Source organism: Corythoichthys intestinalis, chromosome 10 (genome assembly GCF_030265065.1).
Source record: "Corythoichthys intestinalis isolate RoL2023-P3 chromosome 10, ASM3026506v1, whole genome shotgun sequence".
NCBI lineage: Eukaryota > Metazoa > Chordata > Actinopteri > Syngnathiformes > Syngnathidae > Corythoichthys > Corythoichthys intestinalis.
This window is the reverse complement of record NC_080404.1, coordinates 39,901,951-39,907,950: the sequence shown is the minus strand read 5'-3', so window position 1 is coordinate 39,907,950 and position 6,000 is coordinate 39,901,951. Positions and strand designations below refer to the sequence as shown.

The following is a 6,000-nucleotide window of genomic DNA, read 5'->3' as shown; positions in this document are numbered from 1 at the left end:
CTTATAAACCATTATAAGGCAAGTGACCTTTTTTGGTCATTAAAAAATTCATCATTAATCTTCTGAACCGCTCGTCCTCACGAAGGTGCTGGAGCCTATCCCAGCTAGAAACTGGCAGGAAGCAGGGTACATTCTGAACTGGTTGCCAGCCAGTCGCAGGGCACATAGTGACAAACACTCACACCTACGGACAATTTGAAGTGTTCAGTCAGCCTGCCATGCATGCTTTTGGGATGTGGGAGGAAGCCGAAGTACCCGGCCAGTACAAATTGCCTGACATGCCAACCACCCTTCCACAGTGCTTCCACAGTATTGTATTTATTACATTTTTATCATTATAAATTAGGGGTGTGACAAAATATCGAAATGGTGATATATCGTGATACATTGTATCCTAAAAGGTTATCGATATGCTTCTGCCAAGAATCAAGATATCGTTTTAAAAAGGTGTTAATATCTAAAAAATAAATAAATAAAAAGGAACTAACAAGTTGCTACCAAATATTCCACCATAATAGTGTATCATTTAATTCTAAGGCTGCATTGACGGTGCACGACGACCAATCCATTTAGACTGTGGGTTTTCAGGGCATTTACAGGTCACTTGCGGTTAATTTTAGGGCATTTATAGGTCATTTCCTGTTGAGTTCGAGTCACTGCCTATTCATTTGCCTATTCATTCACTTCCTGTTCTGTAACTCAAAATCAACAGGAAATGACCCATAAAATACCCCGAAATCAACAGGAAGTAACATCAACAGGTAAATGACCTTAAATGGCCCAAAATTACCTCATTGCCTGGCATTGGCTGCCACTGACGTTGAATCCGTTTGAAGTGGGAGGGATGGCAGCGAATGAACGAATGTTCATTCGCTGCCATCCCTCCCATTTCAAATGGATTGGACGTCTACTAGTGATAAACTCATTCCAATTCACAGCAGAAGCTTGTTTTTCTGTTAATTAGTTGTTCGTCAGAAAATCATTCTAGGATATTCTACAAATGTATCGATAATCGTATCGCCATATCGTCAGATCATTATTATCGTGAGCTTTGTATCGCAAATCGTATCGTATCGTGAGGTACCAAGAGGTTCCCACTCCTATTATAAATAAATTTATAAATCAATTATCGCGTTAACGCGCGGTAATTAATTTTTTTAATTAATCACGTTAAAATATTTGACGCAATTAACGCACATGTCCCGCTCAGAAAGAATTCTGCCTTTTGGTAAGTTTTACAGCAAGACTTTTTGTGCTGTCCAACAGCGAACTCTTGTGGTCGCTTTGCGACATGGTTTATTGTTTTCTTTCCAGTTCATTATAGCTGCACGACGTCTCAGGCTGATAATGTTGTGCTTATATGATCCTTGGACAAGATTTGTCCGTAAGTATGGTTGTTGTAAAGAATGTACATATTATGTTAGTAAGCGAAATGTTATATTTTTTGTATGAGACGCTTTTTGTTTATGTTTAGTGAACCTGTATAGCGTGCTAAGCTAACGTTGTTGCTAATGCAATGCTTGTGTACTTTTTTTTTTTGTAGTTTTACGACGGTCTAAAGAGGACAATGGTTTGAGGCCATTTTATTAATAAATCAGATGAAAAAGGAAGAAGTCTAATTATTAGGGCGTCGTTCACTAACTGTCTAGCTTCGGAAAAAGTAGACGCTTCGGAGTGAGGACAGCATAGACAGATTTAAATGACAGTAGAGTGAAATGGCCACTACAGTCCTTTTGTACCGTATGTTGAATGTATATATCCATCTTGTGTCTTATCTTTCCATTCCAGCAATTTATTTTACAGAATATATATATAATTTACAGAAAAATATGGCATATTTTATAGATGGTTTGAATTGCGATTAATTACGATTAATTAATTTTTAAGCTGTAATTAACTCGATTAAAAATTTTAATCGTTTGACAGCCCTAAAATCAATACAGTCTTAATAAAAGACCAATTAATAAAATTAAAGCAAATAAAAACTGAAATACACGGTGATTATGGCCCAAAGCAACACTCTAAAGTATTTTTGTTTTTAACATTTCATTTACACTTGCTGGATTGGCCGTGATTGCTCATCTCTCTGTACCATTAATGGCGATAGATGTCCAATCCACTCTTGACTGTGTGGCGAATGAACAAAATTAAAAATCAACTGGAAGTGATTCAAAATGTATAAGACTTGACCAATGAATGTCTTGAATTACAGACAGTGACACAAAATCAACATGAGATGACCTGGAAATGCCCTGAAATAAGCAGGAAATGATTTTTTTTTTTTTTTTTTTAATGTACCGGAAAAGACCCTGGAATGCCCCAAAATGTACCGGCAGTGTGCCAATATCAACAGAAAGTGACCCGGAATGGCGACAGACATCTAATTCATTTAAACCCACGTAATGTGATGTATGCAACTCTACCATGTTTGATTGTGCGTCCTTGGCTGCAGGCGGATGGGTCTTGATAAGCATATGCTTGTCCCGTCTGCCCTTGTCTTTCTTCGGTTCTTTCTTTCTTCGGGCTAATCATATCACATTTTGCAACTGTCAATGATACCGATGATGATGACAATAAACATTTCATTCATTCAAACTGGGAAGCAGGGGCGCTGGAAGTCACTCACAGCAGGGGGTGCTGAGGATCTTGTTTTGTTTTTCCCATCCAAAAATAAGACTTTTCAGTCCAAATTTGTCATGCTAGCGCTTTTTCTCCATTCAAGGCGTGCAGTACACACACATGCTGGATCACGTACTACTACTAGGCTACTACAAAGACAGTATTCTGGTACACCAATACAAAAACGTTTGTTGAGTTTTTGTATTGGAAATAAAAGCGCCAGTGTATTATAATGCAAATCCCCGTAGCTCGACGGCGCAATGACACACAAACACATTTGAAAGCGAAAAGGACCAATAAGACTCTGTTTAATGCCCACTTTTCACAACACTCAAATAAATTGCACACGAATATCCAACAGCGCGTTGCACGGCGGCTGCTCAACAGCAATAACAAACAATAGTATGGCTACAAAAAAAACTATCGTAATCATCTTCATTTTCGACCTTGAATTGAATTTTTGAAAATTTCGCTGTTTTTGTAAAGAAAAAACGCTAATTGTTTTTTGCGCCATGTTAACCCCTCCTCTGTCAACAGTAAACTTTTCTGTTCCAATAGCGTGTTATTCAACGTGACATGGTAGCAAGCAAGGTGTCAGGTGGTGACCATATTTTTGACAAAAAAAAAAAATTCTTAACATTATATTTAATTCCAAAGTTAAATACGCTATTGTTTCTCTCTCATTCATTCATTTGCTCCTCTCTGTCGAAATGGATTGAACGTCAAGCGCTGTCAATGGCACCCAATGAATGCCCTATTCAAATATGAAAAAAATTAATTAATTAATTAATTAATTAATATTCCTCATTATTCCTCATTTTGAATCAAATCTAAAGGGCAGGTTCAGAATGATTGACATTAAGATTAATCTTCGAGTTACTGGGTGTGACATTAGTCGGTGGAGTTGATTTCAACAAATTATGTACAGTTAGTCAGTTATTTCTTAGTTTCAAGGCTCTGGAGTGACTAAGCTAGCGCGAGTCACTGGTCCCAAAATAGCATCTCAATAGGAAACGATATTAACAGATCTAACATAGTCAAATAGATTCAAAATGCAAATCATTGTTCCAAATACCCATGCGGCCAAAACAATGTCACACCTAACTGCCGTAATTAATTTCATTCTACAGGACTATTTTTTTTTAGCTGTGTAATGCGACCACAATAAAGAGGAGTGCTTCAGCCACTCGTGCTGCTTTTGTTCCCACAAAAAAAAAAAAAAAAAAAATCAGCGGTGAAAAAAACGATGTGATATCACTCCGTCCTGCTTGCCTAGACAGCATGTTCCTTGCAGAGCTGCTGGATTATAAATGTTGTTCATACTACAATTATTGACATGCAATGGTAAGTTTTAATAACTTTATTGTTATGACTTGAGTTAAGTCCTGTCAACTTTGTGCCCTTGTGTGTCTTGTCATTGTGATTACCCATTGATTTCACCTGTTGTGGCCTGCTCCTTGTGTCTTGACCAATCCGCTGCCCCTTATCACCCACCTGTGCCTCATTGTTTCGTTACCTCTTGTCTGTATTTAAGATCCCCGTGCGTTGTCTGTTCTTGTTGCATCATTCTGTTCTCATCTCATGTCTGTGTCCATGCTTCCATTGTGCCTGTATCCCACAGTAAGTTTCATACCCAGTCTTTTGTTTGAATCAGTGTTGGATTTTTGGCAGCCATTTTAATTTTTGTCTTAGTCTTTTGGACGAAAAAACTTATTAGTCTTAGTCGTAATTTAGTAATTTCAAAATGTGTTCGTCTTCATCTAGTTTTAGTCAACGAAAACTCTGACAAATTTCGTCATGTTTTAGTCAACAATTCTCAAAATGTTTTTGTCTATAAACGTCAAGTCTTAGTCGATGAGTTAATAAAAGAAAGGTTTCCAACAATTTCAAATTACATTGACAGACTAGCACATAACTATAGTCTACAAGGACCATTTTCATGATGATAATACACACTCAGAAGGAAAACAGCATATTATTTGCAATTAATTAAGCTCACCTGGACGCCACAAACTGTATGTAAAATGTTTTCCAAGACTTTAAGAAGAAACAGAATCACAGGGCTAAATGCTAGTGCGAACGCTATGCTAACGTCACAAGTTAGTTTAGTGTGTGATGATCACTCAGCACAGACCATTAAAGGCTGAAGCAACATGGCATACAGTGTATCACAAAAGTGAGTACACCCCTCGCATTTCTGCAGATATTTAAGTATATCTTTTCATGGGACAACCCTGACAAAATGACACTTTGACACAATGAAAAGTAGTCTGTGTGCAGCTTATCTAAGAGTTAATTTATTTTCCACTCAAAAACACTCAAAGTATAGCCATTAATATCCAAACCCCTGGCAACAAAAGTGAGTACACCGCATTGAAGCTACGTACATCCCTAAATGTCCAAATTGAGTACTGCTTGTCTTTTTCCCACCAAAATGTCATGTGACTCGTCACAGGAGTGCTGTCAGCATTGCTGCAGAGATTGAAGAGGTGGGGGGTTAGCTTGTTAGTGCTCAGACCATACGCCGCACTCTACATCAAATTGGTGTGCATGGCTGTCACCCCAGGTGGGACCCTCACACAAGAAAAACCGTCCGTCTCATCAAACCATAGGACATGGTTCCAATAATCCAGCTTCTTTGTTGACATGTCTTCAGCAAACTGTTTGCGGGTTTTCTTGTGTACCGTCTGTCACCAACAGGCTGACCCGCCCCCCTCCACCTTTTCAATCTCTGCAGCAATGCTGACAGCACTCCTGTGACGAGTCACATGACATTTTGGAGGGAAAATGACAAGTCGTACTCAATTTGGACATTTAGGGATGGACGTAGTTTCTAAGGGGTGTAGTCACTTTTGTTGACAGGGGTTTGGAGGGAAAATGATAAGCAGTACTCAATTTGGACATATAGGGATGTACGTAGTTTCTAAGGGGTGTAGTCACTTTTGTTGACGGGTTTGGATATTAATGGCTATGTTTAGTTATTTTGAGGGGAAATTAAATTAAAGCGGAAATGTGAAGTAAGGTTGGCCAACCATGTTTTTGAATAATATCAATGGCTAAACAGTTATGAGCATATTTTCGTTATTTTTTTTAACGCAACCCTTCCAGATTCTTTGTTTAACCCATAGCAACGCCCTTGACAACGAAAATGCTTTTCTTCGGCAATCTTCGGAAATTACGTCACACCTAGAAGTGCGAGGGAAGTCCGCCATAGAACAGTATTGTTTGTTGCATTGCTTCTCTGTAAGATGCCATGGCGGTGTGTGGCGATGTTTTGTTCTCACTTGAACGAAAAGTTGTATGAGTGGCCAAAGGATAGCAGGGCACGTAAATGGACATCTTTTGTTCGCACGAAGTGAATGAATTTCATGCCATCATCGA

The 6,000-nt window shown here is 38.5% G+C and overlaps 1 protein-coding gene across 1 annotated transcript in view; it reads left to right on the top strand.

The window, feature by feature from the left end:
* Positions 1-4,212: 4,212 nt before the first annotated feature.
* Positions 4,213-6,000, top strand: part of ret (ret proto-oncogene receptor tyrosine kinase) — a 74,460-nt gene continuing 72,672 nt past the window's right edge. Inside the window, exon 1 of the mRNA XM_057848687.1 lies at positions 4,213-4,239. The gene's annotated coding sequence lies outside the window, so the exon portion shown is untranslated. The remainder of the gene's footprint in view (positions 4,240-6,000) is intronic.